At 37.8% G+C, this 24,817-nt stretch overlaps 2 long non-coding RNA genes across 2 annotated transcripts; one reads left to right on the top strand and one right to left on the bottom strand.

The window, feature by feature from the left end:
• Positions 1-13,416: 13,416 nt before the first annotated feature.
• LOC135413006 (uncharacterized) lies at positions 13,417-17,255 on the bottom strand. The gene is made up of 3 exons (XR_010430067.1): positions 17,067-17,255; positions 13,737-14,182; positions 13,417-13,560 (listed from the first exon to the last, which is right to left on the bottom strand). It is a non-coding gene; the product is annotated as an uncharacterized LOC135413006 (long non-coding RNA).
• Positions 17,256-20,377: 3,122 nt separating this feature from the next.
• Positions 20,378-24,544, top strand: LOC135413007 (uncharacterized). The gene is made up of 3 exons (XR_010430068.1): positions 20,378-20,571; positions 23,158-23,226; positions 24,204-24,544. It is a non-coding gene; the product is annotated as an uncharacterized LOC135413007 (long non-coding RNA).
• Positions 24,545-24,817: the final 273 nt, after the last annotated feature.

The raw sequence follows: 24,817 nt of genomic DNA, 5'->3' as shown, positions 1-24,817 counted from the left end.
TCAAAGTTAGCCCAGAATAATTTTGCTAGTTGAAATGTGTTTGGAGAAGATATCTTTGCCCTCATGGGTTTCATTTCCTGGCAGAATAGGTGAGATAACAGAGATCACAGGTTCTTCAGGCCTGTTATTGCTGACTTGTGTGTTCAAAGAGAGCTCGAGACTGAAAACTGCCCGTGGCCCCACTTTTTTCTGTGACATCCTGGATGGCTGACAGGAGGCTCACATACTTCCTCCAGAAGACGGTAGCACTCAGAACTGTTTCTCAAAGCTGCATACAAACTGATTTCTTTCTACAGCATAGATAAACAGCTTAAACAATGAGGAATGGTTCTGTGCCACGACTAGCTATCCTCCTTGGCCAACTGAGAAGGTACTACCCCTAAGCACATATTTTCTGTACCTTATTAAATTGAAGTCAAAGAGGTGTTTTTCTGACTCACATCAAAGGAAACCTATACGTACCTAAAACTCCAGTTTAGGGATAATTTTGTTTTAAACCTATTCAATCAACTGCTATCTTTAAAATTATGCACATCTAAGTGCTTCAGTGAACTGAAAACTTTCAGTGTTTCTCAAGATATTTAGTTGGAACAGTTTTTAAATTGCTGGTGTTTAGTTTCTGTTCTTAAAATTGGAACAGTTGTATTTTCATCATGGTAGGAGTGAACAGAAACCAGAAAAAAAGACTCCTCTGAAATTCGTTCAGGGGTGATATAAGAGCAGTAGGACTTGCCAAAGTCATATTCCAACTCTATTTTACTTGAGGGGAAGACGGTTTTCACTGTTAATACTCAGGAAAAGAAAAACACATCTGTTTATAGATGACTAATTAGATTTTATTTTTCCCCAAACAGTTTTTCTGGGAGGTCGAGGAGTTAGAGAGTTGTTACGAAGAATTCCTTCTATAGAAGGACAATAAATATACAAGGAACATGTGAAAGTCCTGTTGTGTATAGGTCAGTATGTACCTATGTGTCATGTTAGCTTCAGGTAAACCCTGTTCTGGGGATATGAGCAATGCAAGTGCCCTGAACATTTATGTGAATTTTCCCATAAATGGAGCATTAGCAAACATATGAGGAAAGCAAGTAGAGAACATCAAACTTAATGAGAAATAGGTTTGCATATCACAAAATAAGTTTATAAAGTTTTGTCTGAGAGATGTATAAGTAACTTCTTTTTTTAATTCTTTTTTGGCCATGAAGGACTTTTTTTTTTTTATTTTTTATGTGCTATGCAAGAATGAAGACCTTAGACTTCAGATGTTGCCTTCTTTATTTCATTAATGTTAATACAGGAAATCAAGAAAGATCACAAAAACACTATGTCTCATTATCAGGATGTTTCTTTTGATTCTGAACATGCCAGCAAAGAATGCTTGATCCAGCAACATCAAACGATGAAGCCATTTGTGCTTAGTTGGTTTGCCTTAGATATTGTTTTCTTCAAGGCAGAAGGTTTAGCTTTTTTTCTTAAACTCCAAAGCATGAGACTGCAAGTGTACATCTCTAATGGCATCTGTATTTTATGGGAATATCTTACTTGAAGCACAGCAGATGGACTCATTTTAGCCAAGACTCAGACTCTTCAAATGTTATAGTATTAATATGTGGATACATAGGCCTATACTTTTATTACTGAGATGCAGAGGCTGTTGATTTTAGTGCTTCTATACCACAGAAAACCAGCCAACAACAGAAGGCTTGCAGCATTATTTTTATTTTTTAAATGACAAAAATGGCTACATGAGGAATAGTTGCTGAATCAATTATTCACTATTTTTATATGGTTACTGTATTACAAATTTTATCCAACTGACCTTACAGATAACTTTAAGTTGTTTTGGTAATTTGGTAATTTTGAAGTTTTCAAAAATTCCCTGTTGGGTTTCAGACAATGCACACTCCAGTGCATTAAAACAAACAATAATATTATAACTAACACATATAAAACTTAGAAACATACTATAACTAACACATTTTAAATTACAGCAATACCTAGGTTTTACGTCGGACTGTAAGCCAATGGCTGTGTTTCAAGTATTCAGAGAGCAGTTTTGGTAGTATTGCAGATGAAATAAATTAGGTTTTTGCATAAGTGGCATAACAGATCTGAGAACTTTCATTGATGGCTTGCAGTGAATTTGTATCTTAGAAATGAGCTGGTGCAGTTTGCTAACTTTAACTGTCCACGCTGCTTTAAAAGATGCACTACGGACTAGATGTATGGCATATACACAGGCAGTGGAGTCTCACTGCTACAATACATATTTTAATATGATGTGACAAAATATATTAACTATCAACTGTAATAATACCAAAATTATTGGATTTTTTGTTTGAATGGCTTTGACCCTTGATAAAGCTTAAAATCCACCTGACAGGACGATTGTAGCTCACTGTAAGTTAATATAAATGGTGTAGGGAGACACCTGTGAGTCACTTAAACATGATGAAGTGTTGTTTTGCTTATTTTGCCAGTTTAGAAGGTATATATTTCAACTCTTGAAAGTTTTTCGATAATATTCCGTATTTGATGACAAATCCAAGGTGACAGTTGGAAGGCTCCTTCTATTGTTTCATGCTTACCAGTATGCTTGAAGTAGATCAAGGTAATGAATCCCAGAAAACCAAGAGAGTTTCCATCATGCATGATATCAAAGTGTTGATCTATACTCCACAAGAAATGCAATAACAGAACATTCCGTGGAAAAGGAGAGAATGGGGGATTCACAATAGGAAATGTACCCTCTTGTTCACCTTTTAAAATTTAGACCAGGTGAACAGCAGCTAATAGATTTTTCTGTTAGTCAGCTCCTGGGTGGCCTTTGTGAGAAGAGAGTCACAGCAAGGAAACATAGAGGTTGAAGGATGGAGGATCCAGGTGATCTCAGACACATGCTGTGTACTCTTCTGCAGGTGGACCAGGGGGACCACAGGTGGTTTTGTAGGAACTGGTACTACTGTTCTACACCCATCTTTGCCAGAAGCAGATGTGTGAGGAAGCAGCCAGCTTCTCTCATACAGCTTGTGCAAGGCTGGTGTCCAGGTGCAGGCAAAGCAAGCAGAGGATGACTACCAGCAACTCCAGTGTGTCTTACATGCCAATGCTGTCTCATGGAAATCCTGAGTGTGTTGCCAGAGCATGCAGGAGGCCACTAGAAATAGGAGTGTGGAGGAAGCAGCACTTCTTTGACCTGCCATCTGAGCTCTCTGAATTGTCTTTCTCCCAAATTCCCCCTTTGTCTCCACTACTCCTGCTTTTTTTTTTTTTTTTTTTTGCTTTTCTCATGAGTGCTTCTCGTACTGATCATTTGTTTTACTTTTAAGTAAATACCACTTCATCCAAGTAAGGTGCCTCTCAGGCTCTGAAATGTTTATCCTCTCTAAGGGTTGTTTAAATTACCAGCTGAGAAGCAAGTGGACCGACATTTAAATGTAGCTGTACTACAGAGTAAAATTCAAAATGTTCATTAATTCAACTAGCTAGTAATTTTAAAAATTGGTGCAATAATTTTTACATATCACACATATTGTATTAGTTTTCCCAATTCCTTTGAGAAGTAGCTGAAGATTTCCACCTCAGTACATAGTTTATGTTCCTCATGATGTGCATTTGCAGCCTTTCTTTTCAGGGAGTGACAAAAGAATGGCTTTCAGGCCATTTTTTCTTCTTCTAATTACAACTGTTTACAGAAACTGTGTGAATTACTCAAAACTAAGTCTGAAGTGCTAATGCTTTACCATGTACTGCAGTCTGAAAATGGGTAAATTTGTCTACCCTGTGAATTTGAAGCATGAAGCTGACTCCAGGAGGATCAGTATAGGCAAATGCTACCAACTAAATATCTTACTGGGGACTTGGGACCTTAAGTCAACCTGGTCTTGTTATGATGCTGTGCTGATATGTTTTAGTTGTTAATAGAACTTCTTTTTTTCAATTACCGTCCTGCTCTGATCTAAAGGTACTTTTCTGAACCCAACTCTGTTACAAGGAGCTTGGGAACATTTGCACAGTGCTTTTATGGGGTCAATCTAAACTAAAAAAGACCCCAAATATTTTAGTTCATGCTTTTTTGAGTGATCTTGGATAACTCTTTGACTGTACATGAAATTGTAATAAGTTTACGTGGTTAGGTGGCTTGGACATTCAACTACACAAGATCTGATGTCTTGGCATTTTGAATTTATCAGGTTTAAACTGTGAATTGAAACTTTTCAAGGGGTCCTGAGGACGGTTTGTATGTGTGGGAAGAAATAAAATCATTTCTGCAAAGAAATGACCAGAGCAAATATTTGCCTGAGTCCATAGGCCGTGTTGCACAGTTGTGATTGCTAAAAGTTGAACAGATCTCCTGATAATTTTATGATACAAACTTACCAATTAAATTTTCCCGTTTATACACTGTACTTTTTCTACATTTTTTTTCATCTGAAATGTCTTGATAAGAAGCAGTAAATGTAAGTTGGGGTCACAAACTTGTAATATTTTGGCAGTAGATAGCAGTGTGAGAGCAAATTTGAAAGAAAGTGTTAAGCTTTAAAGGTCTGCAGTTTGACAGGCTGTTATCTTTTATCCTTCCAGCACAAATCTTTAGGCTGACTTCTCTTGTATCCCTTCATTCCCCGAGGGAACTCGAGTTCGTTCGCGTATTGCTGGACAAGAGACAAAGAAGATCTGTTCAACACGTGTAGAACAGATGCTCAGGGGAGGAGGGGGAATTTTCCAGAGCAGTTACTGTAATATCCATTGCTGCTGTCTTTCTCCCTGCATAAGCACTGCTGGCCTCTCCAGAGCTGGTCTTGGGGATTTTCCCATCTTGGAGACGGCCCACCCAAGTGAGCTGCCCCTGCAGACATTTGCACATCAAAAATACTCTTGTAGTGTGTCACCTGCTTCCATACTTCCTTTTTAAGAAGGAAGAATAAAATCATTTGAACAATTGAATGACCTTTCTCTCAAAGACATGGCTTGAAGTGTGCAAGATATAGGGTAAGGAGAGAACACGTGCTGCTTCTGGTCACCCATAGCAATGGTGATCAACTTTTGCATCCCTTTTTATGTTCTGTGATTTAACGAGATGTGGACAGCAGGAGGTGAGGAGGTGTTACGACTCATGTACTCATCCAAGGTATGTAGGTATATAATGTAGGCAGATGGACCTAAAACTATAGCTATTTAAGAAGTACAGTAACTTCTTAGGGAAGTGCTTGATCCTGGGGAGCATGGAAACACACTGAGATTGATGCTGCAAGAAAGGAAAGGCAAGCAGTCTTTGCCGTTTTTCTAGCACCTTTTGCAAAGATCTTTAAAAGAGTTTTCTGCCAGTGTGGTCAAACAGGTTGAATTGGTTGTGGTGACTTCAGTCCTTGGAACAACAGCACTGAAAACACAAGGCATGGATAAATTACTCTGAGGCATAAACCCTCGGTCAATTATGTTTTATTTTTTATGCTGTTGTTACCAACAGCACATGGAAGCAGAAGAAAAATGGATACAGGACAGAATTTGCTCTTCCTATTCAATATCTCTAATGCTGGATACCAGCCCAGCCTAGCTAAAACAGTGAGTACACATTCTGGTGGAGCTCACCAGAGGATCAAAAATGAATTAAAAATAAAAATACAGTCTACTGCTATACATCACTGTTCCCCAGGCTCTGCAATTGCATCTGACCAACAGAACAAGCAATCACACTTAAAACCAGCCATATACTAGGCTGCTACAGAGTTGTATGACTACTGAATGGCTTTATCACAGTGCAATAAGGCTCAGTTACTGCTTGCATAAATCAAGTTTTGGAACCCCTGATTAGAACAGGGATTTAGGGACTTGCAAAGTGCCTTTTCAGACACGACAAATATTTCAGATAGGGAAATATTTGCAGAAAATGTTCCCAGGAAAGAGAGTTTTGTTTCCCCAAACACAAAAAATATAGGGAAAAAAAAAAGACATCAGACATCTGGCCTTGACAGAAAACAGAAATGTCATTGTAACATGTTGTAGCCTGGCAAAACTGGGGAGTGTGAAAACTTACCACCCAGCCTGGAAAATGGTCCAGGCTGCTTCCCCTCTCTCTGAGGAAAGCTGTGCACAGCTGTATTTTTGTGTGTGTACCAACAGATACAATAGGTCAATGAGTCTATTTTGTTCTCAAAGAGTGATGGAATGTGTTCTGCCCCCACTAGATCATTCGAGTTCATGAATGTACTGGGACAACTGAGAGGTAAACTGAGGCAGATTAGGCATTGCTTTGAATTTATTAGTTGCAACGTGTGACTGTGTTCAGGTATTTAAGACTGGAAAAGAAAAGCATTGAGTACTTTCCAGGTAGGCAATGTCTTCCTACTTGGAGAATATCTAATCTGGCCCAAAAGAATCACTTATTTTTTCTCTCTCAGTAGTCCTGCCCTCTTATAGTAGTTTGCTATACAATGTTGACTAAGGGGAATAAATGACATATACTCAATAGCTGTATTAATTTATCTCTGAGATATCCCAGATGACAATGCTGGACTCTTGCTCCTCTTACTTCTAATTTGCTACCTGTTTCTGTCTTGTTACAAGGAGACTTACTACAGTAGGTGATGAGTTATGCAAGGTAGGTGCCATCTGGCCATCTTTGGCTAGGGTATGCTTTGAGGTGGAATATTATCCCCTTGTGTTGGATTAATTATTGCAGCTTCCTAACTGATGTACAGGAGCACAAAAGGGCTCTCAGTTCAGAATGAAAATTAGAGTGGAATCCTGTCAGATCTCAGGTTAAAATCGCAGCTGTGGTATGCACATTTTTGCTTTATTTTCTGGAAATAAACATAACACAACCTGTAGCCAGTAAGGCCAATTTCTGTGAAAAGTTTCAAGAAATGCAGTATATTTGGTGGCTTTTTATTTATTTCTTATTGTTCAAGTGTCCGAGAGCATTAAACTTGTGATGCTGAATGGGACTTCAGACTATTTACATATTTCATATGAAATGTTTTAAAACTGGTAGGCTTAGGACAGCTGAGTTGTAGTTTAGGATACTGTGATGAAACTTATAAATGTGAACTCCCTTTACACACATACATTGACTAAACAACAAACCAGGATCTGCTTGGGTGATGAGCTGCTTTAATGATCATCAAAATTTTCACTCACTTCAGGAGAAATTGTTTATGTTCTCTATTACCAAACCATCTAGTAGTTAAATCAGGGAGTTTGTGACCTTTCCTAGATAGTTTACAAAAATGTGATTGTAAATGGAGCTGATAGCAAGCAAAAAACCTCAACAACTTACGTTGGGAAAAGAAGCTGTAATGTAACAATCACCTCAAAGTTTAGTAAAATAAAACGGTGGGAAACTAAAATTTTGTAGAATATAAAGGATCTCTATGGCATGGAAATGTGTACATGTCTCAGTTGTGGATTTTCTGGAATATATTTCCATAAAATTAATAACATGGTCAAGTGGCTTTACTCTTATGGCTTCCTGGGGCTATTGCTATTTTATAGGGATTAGTCCACTGAATATCCAAAGTTTCCTGTTTTTATTATTCACACTTTACATTGTGGTTTAGACTAAACAACCTCTTTCCAGTTTTGGAAGACCTTCTCTTTACTATTTTGCTGCTTCCTAATGTTATTACTCTATTAGGAATCATGGTAATTTCAATTTTTGAGAAAAATAACCTGCAAATACAGGGTTTTCTTTTTGTTAGTCTAGCCTCCTGCACATTCAGTTGCTGCTCTTTTTTTTTTTTTTTTTTTAAACACGGTAGAATCACAGTGCATATTAGTTGTGCAGTCTGCATTCATAATAAAAGTTACTTTGGATGCAGAGGCTACCTTAGAATCCTTGAACTGGCAAGCAAAGTACTTGCCCAGTTTTAATCACATCAGCTGGATTTCAGTGAAATCTCTTGGTGCTTAAAGCTCCTATGTTTAAGTATCTCAGTTGTGATTCCAGGATCAACTTAATATGGTCCAGAATGGTCTTGCATTTAAGTGCCATCTAGTTCTGGTTAGAAGGGACCTTCTGTTACTTCAGCTGGTTTTCTGAGGGTATGGGGCTCCCAGCTCTACTAATGCAATGAAAATAGGCAAGTCACACAGCTGTGGTTCATATAGAGGGATGCTGCATTGCCAATACTTTTATAGGATGTTTTTTGAACTTCTTGTTAGTCTAAGCTCCTCTCTCTTTTCCTGTGCTCCTGCAGTTAGATATTAATATATATAAAAATTTAGTATTACTTTAAAAGTTATTTTTGAGTGCAATGTGAATACATATTACTTAGAGAAGAGTTGGTATTCTCATGCCCTTGGTATTACTACTTTATCTATCTAAAAAAAAAAAAATTAGGGAAGGAAAAAAGGTTCCTCTGACCCTGAAATTCCAGATGCCTGACATTAAAAGAAAGGACTGGGTTATCCCATAATCTATACTGGCACTATAGCTGCTAAGTAATTTAAAGTGAATGCTGTGGAAATGATGATGTATGCTATCAATGGCCGTGAACACAGCTGTGTTTCATCAATCTCTATTTCCCGTGAGACAGAAAACTATCAATGACTTTTGCACATTTGATGTCAGCATTTGGGTAGGTCTAATTATTTTATGGAGTTTTGCTTCAGTCATTCTTATGGTTTTTATCCAGTAGAAAGTGAGGCACTGTTATTGTAATAGCTAACAAAGAGAAATCTCAAAAAAAAATATCTGCTTTGTTTATAGAAATTGAGATATAAAGTGACAATATTCCACTTTTTGACTGACTTTGCTATTCTGTCATTCATTAGATGACAGCTAAATCAGTTCTGTTCCTGACTGACAAGATATCCAACATCTGGGATGCTCAACCATTGCACCATTCCAGACCAACTTCTGCTTGGCTGTGAATTACCACTTCTCTAATTTTTTTCCCTCTTTCTGCTTCTTCTTTTGTTCTAAGAGGTGTTTCTTTATTTACATCTCTTTTTGCCGTGACACCATATTAAATTAATTTCCAGTAATAACTCTCTTTTTCCAAATGAAAATTCTCTTAATCCTCACCTCAAGCTGTGGGAAGAAGTTACCTCAAGCTGCAGCTCACTGACAGCTAATAGTCCCCGTGACAAGGTTCTCATGGTGCTGCACTAAATGGACAGAAAAATCTGAAATTATTTGATTCTAAGGTTGTCTTTCAAAGTTACAGACCCAAAAGGAGCTTTGATTTATTGCGACTTAATTCAGTTGTAACACGGGGCAAAAGGCTTGATTGCAGTCATTGTAAGGCACTGGATGCAATACTACCCTGTTCCCACGTTACTGGTTTTCTCTAGGAGCTGCTGCCAGACTGTAGTACACACACAGCGTACTGTAAAATGTTCTAGTGGAACTCTTGTTTTCTAGATCAGGCGGTGATTTATCCCTGCTGGATGATTTAAAGCATTTCATATACTTGTATATATTACTTTATTATAGACCAGTTCTGTTTATCAACTTCTCATACACAAAAAAATAAAACTCTCATACACTTCTCATAACACCTTTGCAATGCATATCACAAGTATAACATCATTTCAGCTCAAGCTCCTGTGTTTTATTTACATCTACCTGTCAGACCCAAAGTAGGAATGCTCACTTACACTTGATCATATTTTGACTTCATGTTAGACTGTAGAAACAATATGAGATCTCCACAGGAAAGAGAAAAGGGGAAAACTGTGTACTTATGGTTTTTTCCTCAGTTTTAGTATTAATGATCCCTATCTGGATCTGTTTATTTAGGGGAAAAAAATTAATATTTCTGCTATATTTAGACATATCAGTGCAAGTAGGAAAAACAACTCACTTCTGTTACCTTGGTGATCATTTTTAATACCAATTCTGCTGCTTACAGAATTAGTAAATTCTGCCTCTGTTTTTTGGATCACTTCTACCTTAATCTCTCTCCTTCTTAGTCCAGAAGTCCTTAGTTTTGTCTACTATTTAAGTGAAGAGTGCTTTTCATCTGTAAGCACATTAGGCTGGATATTGGGCTGTATTGTTTAGTATGTCTTGGTGCAAACCTAATATACAGTATGGGTGGGATGATGCAAACTGATGGGTTGATGTGCACAAACATAGTTCAGTTCTGAATCTAGTAATGAATTATCTAAGTAAGTGTTATGGTGTGGGTGGCTCCTCAAAGCACATCTTACTTGAAAGTTGTGGTTTTGGCACATCAGTGAAATTTATGAAACCAGAGGTGGGTTTTTCAGTAACTGCATCACATTTTGTAGCATAAATTAAAGACCTGAAAAAAGGCAGAAAAGGCAATAAGCAATATTTGGGGTTTTTTGGGGTTTTTTTAAGCATTGCTGGGCTTTGGTCCAAATACTAGGTATAATTTTATCAAGCTCTTTGTAAATGTCTTTCAAAAATAATTACTTCTGCTTGTCTTTTGCAAGTGCGTAGATATATGTCTCCCCAAGTAAGCCCAGAAAGAGACATAGAAATCTCTATAATATACTAGGATTTGACTTGCAAGGAGAAGTGAGTTATTAAAAGAAATAGTAGAAAAATGAAAGAAAACCTATGCCTTTAATGAATGGAATAAAGGAGAAAAGAGAACATTGATTTAATCTATTGATTTGCTGTGAAGTAAAAGAACAGATGTTTTCTGTTAGGTCCCTGGATAAAATTCAGTAGGCGCCACTAATACTTACGGACTGGTGACTTCTGATAAGATTGAAAATTGATGTCTGTTCTATTGTTACCAAATGGATATGGCAGGTTATTCTACTGTAGGTGACTCATTTCAGAGTACTTTAATACAGAAACAATATCTCATTTTCCTAGACCGAGACAAAAACAAGAAATGTTTTGCCAACAGTTTTCAGCTCCAAAGACATATCAGCCATAGAGAATTTAATATTTTAGGTAGGTAGTGGAACATGTAAAGCTCCTCTGTTGTAGGTTTGAATCCCTTTGGATGCCTAGAGAAAGGGCAGATTATCTTTATTTGCCTGATTTCTGTTTGTCTATCACCTCTTTGAATGTCTAATTCAATCATCTACAGAGGTGCTCAGGGAGATGTGATTACACTTGTAGAGGTGTTGGAAGAAAGTTCATTTCAGCATTGGCCCAGTTTATCTGACTGCCTCTCCTTCGACAGATCCAAACATTAAACAGATCACATTTAATGGAAGTTCAAAGGCTTTCCCAAGAGGTTCTGAATTCTCTGTGATCAGGGGAAAAAAAAGTTTCTTGTTTGCCTTCTTGGAAACCACTCAAAGCAACATAATTTTGGAATTCAGATTGTCCCATAGTGCTTTTTGAGAAACCTGTGCAAAGTTTGCTGAGGTCAGTGTAGAAGTTCCCAGATGTCTGATCAGCTTTCAGGCAAGGAGAGCAGAAAATCCGTGCAGAACACCACGTGAATGCAAACAAAGCACACGTGTGATGTGTGTGTTATACACATCCACATGCCTCTATATATACACATATACATATATAGATAAGGCAAAGGATTTGAATTCTTGCTTTCAATGTGAAATCCACCTCAGATACTGCACTACTGGTCAGGATCTTTCTGCAAAGCGACTGGAACCTTTCCTTCACACTTCTCTTACAAGGAAGACTGCAAGCCCTTCCTTCTCAGCTTCCCTGAGATTTTTGGTGTGGGGCTTTTGTGTATAGAACTACATGAACTCATCTACTGTATTCATTGTCTTGCCTTCCTGCTGTTTCTGTGCCTCCTGAAAGGTGCTGTAAGCTGCACAGGAGAAGTATTTAAAATAACAGTTTGAAAACTGAGTTTTCTTGATGAAGTGACCTCTAAGTGTGTTCTTGGACTTTTTAGTTTTGCAGTTTAGTTTTTTTGCAGTAGCAGATGCCCTAAAAGGACAGGCAATTCAGATTTTGGTATCATAAACAGAACGTTGTCATGGCAACTGTGGGACTCACCTGCAAGATGTGGGGTGTAAAACATGGTACTTGGACTCCAGCCTGGGACAGATTAGTTCCTACTTATGGGTGAAATTTGTGGAGAAGACAGAAAACCTATAAAGGCCTCTAAGGCTCTTAATCAGAGACTTACGTAGCATAAAATGATATACTCTTCTAAGGACTTGAAGAAATCAAGAAAGAATTTGAGAAAGCATGGCATAGTTTTGATGTGATGTCTTAGGTATGAGCTCGTCAATATTGTTTATAAATTTCCCCTTTCTACTGCATCAGGTCAAAAATGATGTTGACCTCCAGAACACTGCTAACTAGTTAAAATGATTCTAAAATATAACCCAGCTGATGTGTAATAGGCATTACAGACTTGGAATGAAGTCAGATGAATGGAAACATAATTTAATTTTCCAAGTTTCTTTTACTTTTTAAGTATTTTAAATGTCTCATTATAACAGATCTATACAGTGTTTGACTCTCAGCTGTTAGGCAGATTCAACTCTCTGAAAGTTTTCCTGAGAGGAAAAAGCGCCTCATTGAGAAATGGGTAATGTTCCTTATTCTCATTGAGAATGCTATAGGATTTTTAGTTGCTGTATGATCAACTTTACTTAGAGAGACATTTGTAACCTCCTACAGATGCTAATTGTGGTCTTGTGTCAGTATTATACATCACTCTATGCTCAAATTTAAGCCATTCACTTGTCCAGTCGAACTCACCGAAATTAGTAAACAGAGGTGAAATTATTCACATGCTCAGTTTAATGCTAAGTATTCTTAAATTTTGAAGGACAAAAAATATTAAAATCATCTAGTCAGGCTCTTTGCACAATTCAGGCTGTAAATGATCAATATGTGTTTTCTACAGTGCTTCAGGAGCTGTCTGGAATCATAGAATAAGGATTTTTTAAGGATTTCTACTCTCGAATTGAAGGTTTCCAGTGGTGGACAGTCCATGATGGTGTGTATTGACTGTTTGAATGGTTAAGCTTTGCTCATAAAAGATACACTTCTGATTTTAATCTGAATTTTTACAGATTCAGCCACTGGATCTTTTATTTTATCTGCTTTGTTCCAATGGCCTTTATCCTTTCCTTCTCAAATAGGCATGCAAGAACATCAACCTTCTCCTCTCTAACCTTCCTTGTGAAGAAAGCTATCAACTGTATTGCGAGACCTTGAATAATTCTTTTACTTGCCTTGTTAGCCTGTTCCAATTCTGTTATGTTTCAAATGCATTTGCTCACTCTTCTAAATTGAGAGCAATGTGCCTTGTCTGGGCAGATAACTTTCTGATGAGCAACAGTGTGTTGACGCTCAGAAGCATGAGCAGTTTGGTTCAGATAAGGACATAAAACTCCAGACTTGTAAACACACTGTATTCCAAGCTCCTCACGCTATTTCAAATATGTGCTGTCTGCCCAGACTCTGCACGAGAAAAGCTCCCTGATGTTGTAGCAGAGATGCAGTAGAAGATACGGAAACAAGCAACGAAAATACATGGGAATGACAATAGCTGCGCTCACAAATTTTGTACTTCTATTTAACGAGGAGAGCAAGGCCTATTGTGCAAGGCCTGAGTTCTTTTGACCCCCAGATTCGCTAACAGCATTTGAGACCACATCACGTCTTGCAAGGCTGGGTGCTATGCTGACAGAAAGCTGAAACAGAAACAAAGAGTTTTAAGCGCTAGCAAGGAATTCATTGGAAAGGCACGCACTAATCTTTGAGCACTCATTTACAGCCTAAATCTGTGTCAACAAAATAATTTCATCCTGACAATATGAAGTCAGTCAAATGACTTGGCTTGGTCTGTGACTAAGCTAGGAGAAATTACATAATTATCCAAGTTCTGGCATCCAGTTTTCTGCATGCAGAAACCCTGTCCACCTGTTCTATCTCTGTTTGTCCCCCGGAGTTCAGGTCAACCATCCATATCAGATTTGCACTAGAAACTTGCTGAACTGACTCAAGTTTCCTGCCAGGAATATAAATACATTATCACGAGTGTCTTGGAAGGGTATTGATACTTCTAGCTTATGCTTACAATCAGGGATTCGATTATGTATTCCACTGGGTATCAATTCATGCCGCTGCTACGGTCTTTAAAGGAGCAATCGTATCAGTGTTCCCTGACGTGGCGCTGAAGTCGGGGCTGCCATTCTCCCAGGTGCCACCAGGTGGCAGCGCTTGCTGTGAACGAGCACCGGTGCACGCGGGGCGATGAAAGACCCTCCCGGCCTTAAAGAGTGGCTTCCTCTTGTTTCGGCTGAGGATTTGGACCTGCTCGGGTGATCAGGATGAGATCTGATAATACACGGAATAAGAATAGTGCCCTTTTTATGTGTTAAAAGCAGGCAGCATCCCTCTGCGGAGTGGAAAAATTGAAGAGCTACATTCTTGTCAAATGAAGTCAACAAGAACCATTGGTAATGTCAGGATCCTGGCTGTTTCCCAGGTGCAGGAAAAAGGTTTGGGGAGAACCAGGGAAGATGCCTGGCATGCTTATTCATGGAGCAGGCCTGGAGGCAGGCCAAAGCAAGGTAACATCTTCTCTCTGGTGACCAGTGACAGGACCTGAGGGAAATTTTGTCAGAAGAGGTTCGGGTTAGAGATTAGAAAAAGGTTCTTCACCCAGAGGGTAGTTGGGCACTGGAACAGGCTCTCCAGAGAAGTTGTCACAGCACCAAACCTGACAGCTTTCAAGAAGCATTGGGAAAATGCTCTTCGGCACATGGTGTGACTCTTGGGGATGGTTCTGTGCAGGGCTAAGATTTGGATTCAATGACTGTTGTGGGTCCCTTCCAACAGAGGTTATTCTTGATTCTATGAAAGAAGACACTATTGGAGAAATTAGAGACCAATTCATCATTAGATTGAGGTGTTTACTTTCTTTGAATGATGTAAAATTTAAATTTAGTGTTCAAATAAGTATTTATGGGGAACAAATGTAGAAGTGTAGCAAGTGTTAATTACTTTTAGGCTGTTCACTTGAAAGGTATTATGTCTGTACACTCCACAACGAGTGTATGTGTCTGGCTTTGCATGGCTTTGCTCCCTCAAGTCAGTTTGGGAACACATACATAGTATTTCAATATATGATATGGAGTTAGGTGAAGTTTAGACTTTCACATTTCCTTTATGATTGAAAAATTATTTGCATACGCTGTTCAAAAATTTTTAGTCTTATTTCCGCAAAATCCTTGTTCTTGCAATCTTTTTATCAAAAAAATGTAATTTGTGATGACTAGTACTTCTAATCAAGAAAGAATAAACTCCAGAACTTGACCTGGAGGTGGTTAACTTACTATTTGTTTTAGAAAAATACATTATTATCTATTTTTCATTGGGATGCAGCAAAAATCTGTTTCTATTAAGAAGAGATATGTTTTGCCTTTGAATTATAGTAACCTGTGGGCACAGGTTACCTTTCCCCAAAGGTTTACATCCCTTGTTTTAACCCTTCACCCATTCCCTACTTTTTGGGAGGCATATTCCGTGCAACGCTAGATGCAAAATTGTACAGCTTCATTGCAAACAAGCCTTGGGGCTATAAAAAACCCCCCCAAACCAACAAATAAACAATAACAACAAAACAAAACAACAAACAAACAAACAAACAAAAACAACAAAAAAAAGTCCCCGAACAAAAACCAATGTCTTTTTGGCTAATATTATTACTGAAGTGATATAGATTAAAAAAATAATATATAACCCAGTGGTTATGAAAACAGACTGGCCATTTGTCAAAGAGTCAGTTTTATTCAGTTCCTTTTCTATAAGTACCTAAGGTGGTATAAAATATTATGTGTTGTTCCATGTTTCAGTTCTTCAAAGCTGATCATGTAGGAATGGTATAGGATGGCAACCACAGCTTCGAGTAGAAGCTGCAGCCACGTGGGAGCATTATCAAGCAGGAATTTTACACAGCCCATCTCCTCACACCCACTGTCATTCAGAACAAACATCCACAGGGCCAAGCGTTCAAAACCAGCTCAAAATTCCTATTCAGTGATCTATAGGTCTGGCTTAAGGGCATATTGAGTATTTGTCTTACAGTCTTTCTGAAAGCAAAATAGACATAATTTCAAAACCCAAAGATGCTTCCCAAATATGTTATCAAATCAATTGTAATTAGATATGAAATCTTATACAGAGAACATCCTTAGATATGCTTTGAGTTTTCTAATTACGAACAAAGACAATATTTTTTTTAAGCTGCTTAATCCACTTAATGAAAAGTAATGAGTAAAAGGGAGAGCTGACTATTCTGATACATTTTTTTTGTCATTGATTATGACAGATTAAAACTGGGAATTACTGGCTGTCCCTGAATATCATCCCCTCAGGAGCCATTTATTTGCACTGGTCTTTGAGCTCTTAGTAACCAAGATGATACACTTCTTTCAAACATACACTTCTAAATTAGTTGCAATTTGCACTTGGAAGAGGGATATTTCCAACTGACCTTTTTTGTTTTCTTATTTCTTTTGCTAATTTGTGAGGCTTTGATTGAAGGCTTACATATTTTGGGGTTATTTTGCTTTAGCAATGGTAATTAACATTTGTATATGATTAATGCAGTGGTCAGTCCACAGGAGGGTGTTAAGTAGAATATTTAGTGTCTTTTCACAGAGACTAGGTAACCTGCAGAGAAAAGCACCATTAGAAAAAGAATTAGAAACAATATTCCTCCTGGTGGAAACTTCTAAAGGATATCTTCTGCAGGCACTCTGGACACTGGAAAGTGGCTTTTCATGCAACTGTGAAGGCACTTGTTAGGTTCAGTCCCTGTTGATGCATGTTGCTACTGACCAGCTTTGTCATCCTGAGCTGAAGCTGCTGATCCAAGTTTACGTTTTTTTATGCTCTTTGGTTGCTACTGCACGGAGCTTTGAAGTGTCACAAGTTGAAATACCACAAAGCTATTCTATGCCAGTCCAGATTACTTATGGGAAAGAGATCAAATAAAACCAATATAGATACTGCAGTTAGCAGCACTGACATCATCACCAGTCCCCTTTCAATTCCTCTGACAGCTTCGAATCTCCTTTGCTTGATCATTTGGAAACGGTATTAAATGCTGATGAGGCAGTATATAATTCAAGTCACCAAAGCCCTGTCAGTCATTCTTAGGGAATCAAACCTTTCTTTAGGGTATAGTTACCTGACATTAACTGCTCATGATATGGTGCCTGATCAGAGCCAGGAGCCTGTATCAATACTGCTGCATTCCTGCTCTGTGGAGTTGGGCAAACTGCAACATCTTTCATTTCCCTCCCATAACTGGGTCATGAACTGAATTTTTAGAGCTGTAGGAGACTGTATGTCTGAACAGAATCTTAATGTTGGTGTGTTCTTCTTCAAAGCGAAGGGTGTCATGGCTTTAAGATTTCAAATTTAAATCTTGTGGAAGCTGAGGTCATAGAGGTTCGGTGATTTGGATACTCTTTCAGATTCTCACTTGCAGTTCATTTTTAGTCAAAGCTGCATTTCTTGCACAGGAAAGAAATAGTTAATGATTACAGAAAGTCTAAGAAAAAACATTATGGAAGGAGACAAATGCATTTCATGTCCCCTTATCTATAGTAAGGGTGCAGATATCTGTTAGTGCATATTGTTTGCTAAATCCATTTCCATCTGCACAAATTTGGTAGTGTTAGTGTGTAGCAACTCTGATAATATCTGCTGGAAATATTTATTACAATACCTCTCACAGATGAAAAAACATTAGCATGAAACAGATTCTCTAGCCCTTTTGCCAAATTTTTATCAAGTGTCAGCTACTAAGTTATAAAATTATAGGGCTTTAAATGTAAAATTATCTCATTGGATTATTGCTGCCTGACTTTCTGAACCAGTAGCACTATTTCTTGGAAATAAACAGTAGGATACAGGATAGTTATATTTCTTAGATCATACCACCTCTGATTTGCTGATCTGTGCACATCACTGGAAGACTAGAGGAGAATAAGTTCAGTCCAGGTACATTCATATTATGTCTTCTATTCGGTTTAAGACTTCAAGATTTTGTTTAGCTTTTCTCTACTCACCTAGCCATATTTTTGATTGTGAAGCAGGTTCTTCTCTACATCTATAAAACTGGCTTTAGTCAGTAATTTCTCTAGTGACTGTTACACTACCTCCTATATCAATCTCTTAGTAGAAAGTAAGAGAACTTCAATAAAAATATGCTATATAAACCCCTTTTTAAAGATAAGACACTTCTGTTAAAAAATATCTGTCCCAAGGGAAATTTAAATCAAGATAACTAAAAGCACAAAAAATGGATTGTTTGAACTAAGTGCAAATTTTATCAGCCACTAGTTTTGAACACTTTGGGAATATGTTGCTTCAGAAATCACCTCGTTTCTTCAGTATAGCAACTGTGTTTGTTAGGTATGGCCTGAAAAGACCAAAAGTCATTTTGGATGTGAAGTGCAGAAGTGCAGAGATCATCACACCCATCAGCATCAGATTCTTGTTGTTTTATGTTTCAACTGTGTAATGTTTAAATAAAAATAAATTAAGTGTTAAGTAGAAAGTCTTCCTGCCTTAGTGCAAATAACAACATACTCCTGGCATGACAATATAGCAGTTGTTAGCTCTGTGCTGGGGATGATCTCATAGTTGGTTTAATCAAAAAGGGACATGCGCTGTTAGAGGGCCATAGCTATGGAAATTGGATCTTCTAGTGTTCTGCCAAGAACTTTCTTTGTTGTCCTGAGGGTCACATTGCAAGGCTCATTTTGTTGTGCTGGGGTTTTCTGAGTGAGAAATCACACAGAGTTTTGATTGTGAAGCCTCAGAAGGCTTTTCTTAGATGGGCTGGGATGTGTTAAGGAAATGAGTGAACTAGTGTCATATTATATGTGCCTATTTTGTTCATTGGCTGTCTGTACCTTTTTTACCCTGTCTTCATTGTCTTCTTAATATTTAATCAAAATTCTTATTGCAAGAAGCAGATGTGCCTTCATACAATGTATAATGTATCATGGTGTACATGCTAGGGTATATTTAGACATGGAATATATCTGGAGTATGTTTTGATAGATGAGATGAAAATTGTATTTATTTGGTTTGAATTCTATTACTTTTCTTTAAAGAGTAAACAAATGCTCAGTAGATCTTATCAGTAGATCTTATTGTTTTGTTTGCCTTTTTTTTTTTTTTTTTTTTTAGCATTGGGAAACCTCTTAGGAATCCACAAAGTCAAAAGTCTGCTTGTAAAAATATCTAGTGCCTTTACTCAAGTGCTTGTAAAAAATGCTGTTGTTTTTAGAACAACTGCTGTTGTTTTTAGAACAACAGGCTTTTCCAATCAGTAATGAATAGAATATTGAAACATGTATTTACATCAGTTTTATTAATTCTTATAATTTTTTATTACTATGCTTTTCAAGTAATTTTCTGTTTCCTGTGTTTTCTAAGAAGCAGGTCACATTCTATTAAGAAGAGGCTGTTATTGCAATCTAGAAGAAATCTCTTTTAGATGAAAAGGGAAAGATGCCTGGGGTATCTAATGTAGGAATCTCTGTCATACTGTGTTATCTGGAAATAAGAATGAAAAGGCAGTGAGATCCAGCAGTTATTACCAAAGAAACTAGAGAGACAGGATTGGAAGAATCCTTCTGACCACTTCCAGATCCACTCTTGGGGATCTAACATGTATTGCAGGAATTAAAAACATCCACAGGTGCTGTAGAAAATCCCCTAATTTGAGTCCAAATCCTGTTTGTGTTGTGTTCAATAGCAGAACTCCAACAGATTTTGAAGGGCCCTTATCGGAGCCTTATTTCATAGCTCATGACGATGACTCTTTTCCCTTAAACCGGTTTTTATCCATTTCTGTGTGACCTCAAACCTTCTTGTACAACTTCATGAAACAGGAAAATATATTTACTGTGCAAACGGCAAAGTGAGGCAACACACTGTAAAAGTAACTCTATATTAAATGTTTTATTTTGCTGTTATGCAGTTCAGTTTGGTGTTATAAGAGTCACACAGCAACTCAGCAGATTTATGGCTTTACTGAAAACTGTGATGACATACCCTTAAACTACTTCACTCTCATTCCAACAGCTTGGCCTTTGTCCAATGCTTGAAAACCAAGTTATCCACAAAGTGATACAAAATCCATTTTGATTTAATGCAAGAGGACATTCTTCTGTCAAGCAGTATAAGTTCAGGGTCCATGGGTGCTTGATCCAGCCAGACACTTAGGCCTGCTTTTATCTCTGAGCTTGCAGCCTGGGCAAACCTCGTGCTCGCTTGCAACCCCATTGACATCCATGGGGTTCAGCACTAGTGCATATCTCCAAAGCTTATTGGTGCTTTCAGCAGGTGTAAATTAAAAACAGTCATTCAAACAAACTGCTCAATTGTAGTTTCATGAGCCACACCTCGTCTTTATTTCCTGTGAATATGTTTCTTCCAATGTGTTGCCTGTATCTCCTGATAGCAATGAACCGTAGTTCACTTTGAGAGAGTTGGGAGTATAATTTCATCTCTTGGGCATACTTTTCTCCTGAATGCCATGCTAGGAATGTATTAATATCTCTTTTATAGGCCAGAGGAATGTGGAATATGCATACTGACGGGGTGTTTGGAGCCCAGGGGAGGACAACTGAGGAAAGAGGCCGGACTGATGGAAATGCTCTTCCCTACAGGAGGTAGGAGTGGTGGAATTTGCTGTGCCACACTTTCATAGTGAGCTTCTTCTCTGTTTTGCTAGTGGCATCCCTACACAATGTTATATCAGCTGTTCCCAACCCTTCACCAACACCATCCTCTTTCATGTGACCTTGCAACAACCCTGGGTAATATAAAATGAACTGGATAGTACAGTTTCTTCCTGAACTTGCAAGACATAATAACAAGCTTGAAAACAAGGAGGCAAGAAAGAGAACAGATATTTATTTCATGCCTCTCTATTTTTTTAATTTTAGCTGTCATTTGTGCTTTCTCATTTGTGTTTCTCTGGTATTGCTTGAAGCCCCATGGGTTGTTACAAGTTCTCGCTAATTAAGAAGATGATATATTTTTCTGGAAATTCTTTTTAGGCTCCTTGCTTTGTGTGGTCTAACTGTGGGTAGACTTTATCAGCTGTATGCTCTTTCATGTGCTCTCTATTTCTGCTAAATGGAAAAGTAAAAGCATATTAATATGCATTTTGCACTCTTTAGTCACAACCCTGTGGCTGTTGGTTGTTTTTCTTTTAAACATGGATTATTTCTCAACATTGCCAGTATTGTTATGAAAACTAGTTGTTGTCTTCATTGCCCTTGTAGCCCTTTTCCACTCAGAGCATTTATTTAATTCCCTGAATATAGTTATAATTCAGGTTGCTATTTAAAATACTGGAAACACCTAACTGAGGACAGGCTCCTTGGTTACACCTATATATACACATATATATATATGTATATATCTATCTCTATATCTATCTAGATATATAGATATCTAAATATCTATATGTGTGCATATTTCCAGTTAGTGAGCCATTAATAAGAACTCCTTGAACACAGTGTTTTCTCTAGTCTGTCTCCCCTGGTGGCTTATGAAAATGTCGAGGGAGACAGTGTTAAAAAACTTGCTCTGCTCAAACTGTGACATCTACTGCATCTCTTCTAGGCATGTGCCCTGTTACGAGAGAGCAAATTGGCTTATGTAACTGCTGCTTATGTTTTAGTCTAACTTAATCTATTTTGGTAAAATACCAACATTTACATTTGCAGCATTGTATCCCTCCTTTCTCGAGTTCATGTTAAGCCTTCTGCTTTAAGCTTCCTGTCCCTCAGTAGTTATTTTAGCTCTCAGTGCTTGCTTTTCATTCCTGTTCAACTGTTGTGATGTGGTGATATTTTACCCATCGTATTTCTGGGTTGTGAGGTTTTTTGTTTGGTTGGGTTTTTTGGTAGGAATTGACTTTGTCAATTGGAAATATTTATTACTTGTAGTGTTGTACTTGAATATGAGTGTCAGCTCTTTTTGAGGTCACCTCAATCTGATATGTCTTCATCTTTGTTGTAGACCCTAAAAAAGATAAAACTCTCAAAATTTAAAGCTGTATATGTGATATTTGATCTTGCTGGAGAGTATCCCTGTTATTTTTTAATGCCTTTCTCAGTCATAATCAGTAATAACTCAGAACCTGAAGTCCTTGTTAACATAGGCAGAATCCCACTGGTGTCCCTGGGAATTTTGCCCTCAAAAATGAACAATTAGTGTAAGGATTTCTGTCTTCAAACAGTAGCTGAATGGGCATTTGGGCAGTGTGTTATTCAGGTTGCCAACCCCAAATTTCTCTCCCTGCCCAAGTCAGAGAGCTGTCTGCAATTACTGCTACTTAAAGGGCTCAGCCCACTGTGGGATGTTGCACACTCAAAAATCCCATCCATTTGAGAGGGAGTTGCTGATCTTGGCCTTTCTCTGGACTAGGCTGTATATGTTTCTAGCTGGATTGCTCCAGAGACCCAGGAGTGAGTCTGGAGGGCATTTTCCTAGGCTGTTACTCAACATTCTGCTTACAAATATGCAAAATATTCCCAAAGGACAAAATGTTGTTGGTAACTTGAAACACCCTCCCACCCACCCAAAGAATAATGCCTATTAAACCCTTTTTAATTAGTTATGGTATTATAGATCCTGAATAGTGCATATTCACAAAACCGTTGTGAAGCCACTGTCCTATCCCATTTCTCCCTAAGAGGCCTTTGATGCTCTTGGTCCTATTCCGTGGCTCGCCAGTGCTATTCAAGTCATTATTTAGGCTTTGCAAAACCTGCCCTCAGGCTCACAACTTCTTTGAACATGCCTCAGCTTTTCCAGTCTCTGAGTCCTTTCTTCATACTGTGTACCATTGAAGACTGTTGTGAAACACATTTTCTGCATTCTTAGCCCTTCGAGGGCTTCCATATTGAAATATTCCCCAAACCGCTTTATTTGAGTATAAAGCTCAAAAGTTCTGAAAGCTCTGATTTTATAGACTTGAGGAGAAAACCGAGTTAGACCTTAAGGGCATCATCCTCTGCAGAGTTTTTTAAACAACTGGCTTTTGGGATGGTTTAGTAAAAAAATAGATTTTCAGTTAAATCAGTTGTTTCAAATGAAGTGTATGCCTTTTGCAACAATTCCAGTAACTCATTGAAAAATAGTCTGTTTCTATTGACATCTTATTTTGGGCTTTTAGAAAAATACATTGAAGATATTTTTTCTGAAAAATTGATATTCTGACCATCTTCCATTTATTCGATCAGCCCTCGTATTGACGTCTTGGCAAGAGTCAGAAGAGGAAAGCTGCATTTTACAGAGGAAAATGAGGTTGGGTAGGTGAGACTTTTTTTAAATTGTAATGGGAAAGGAGGTGAAGCAATTGACGGTTAAGAAGAAGAGCTGGCAGTTTGACTTGTTTCAGCCACAGAAGGCTGAAACATGAGGGAGTTGTCTTCAGCTCAAATGCTTGTTAGAAAGACTAGGATTTAGCTTAATTGAAACAAAGAGTTGACTTTTCAGTAGTAAAATTGAAGTACATTTCATGTTTATAATTTGTGTTTATTTTCCTCTTCACATTTCCCTCCCTTCACAAAACAAAATTAAATGCAGTGGATGAAAGCAGACTTTTACCTTAAAATCTGGTTTGATGGATCTTCTGAATGAAAAGGATTTAGGTTGTTGGTCCCTTTCTCTCTACATATTTAGAGATACAGGATGCATGAGTATAAATGCTGGGCAGCTGGGAGCTGTTTGTTTTTGGAGAACTGGAAGCTCTTTGAAAACTGCAGGAGTAGATATGTTTCTGAAGTTTTATTTCATTGTTTAGCTTTCTGTCATCCAGAAGTGCAGTGTTTACTTAAACGTTATACAAGCTCAGTGTTGTAAATTAACAAGTACTGTTGTAAATTAGGAGTCTTGGCTTTAAACTGCTGGGCTTAATGCTATAATTGAAAACATAACTACAAACATTCAGCTGTTGAGTCCTAACTTCATAGAAATACCTTGGTTTCAGAATGTAACATTCCCAGGCAGTTCTGAAAGCATGCTGAAGTAAACTTGAGGTGTACATTTTAATTTTTTGATCAAACGAAACCTGCCACACAAATCTGAGAAATCCACGCAGTCCAGGGGTTGATGCTAGCAATACATAACCTCTTCTTGAAGCATGGCTCCTGTGTAGCTTCTGTGTAAAGGTCTTGATATTATGTGTGTGCACAGTCCCAAGAATTAAATATTAATCTATAAGGTTTAATGGAGACTGTAATTTCTTTCTGAAGGAAAATTTCTCACACTGATATTCGTGTTTCAGGTCATATTTCTCCATTGTGCTACATGTAAGCACAGTCACACTAAGAGATGGCAGCTCAGAGCAAGATAGGGGAAAATGATGGAGATAAGGTAGCTCTGTGAGTTCCCCAAATGAGAGTTAAGCTATCCCAGAGAGATGTGTTTTGCAGTGGAAACGTGATGGAATAGAAGAAACACAAACAAGTCAGGACATCAACACTATTTCAAAGAGTACAACTGCAAGAAGAATCAAACAGGTAAGAAAAGACAAAGCAAAGCTGGGAATGTCTTAATAGGTAGAAAAGACTTCAATGTTCACTCCTCATACCATAATATCTGTTCTGACTTCCCTTTAAAAAATAATGTATACATTCTATCCATATGTGAGGGAGGTATTTATTTAAGAGGGTATCAGAATCTAAACAATGGGAGTGGAAACGATTGAGCAGTAACAGGACAGACATTTACTATACAGACATCCTTACTTACAAATAGGTTGTGTGTTTTCTTTAAAAAAAATTAGATTTCACAGAATTGTTAGAGTTGGAAGGAACCTCTGGAGATCACCTAGTCCAACCCCCAGCCAAGGCAGGGTCACCTAGAAGAGGTTACGTAAGAACCTGTCCAAATGGGGTT

Source organism: Pseudopipra pipra, chromosome 4 (assembly GCF_036250125.1).
Source record: "Pseudopipra pipra isolate bDixPip1 chromosome 4, bDixPip1.hap1, whole genome shotgun sequence".
Taxonomy (NCBI): Eukaryota; Metazoa; Chordata; class Aves; order Passeriformes; family Pipridae; genus Pseudopipra; species Pseudopipra pipra.
This window is presented reverse-complemented; position numbering and strand designations above follow the sequence as displayed.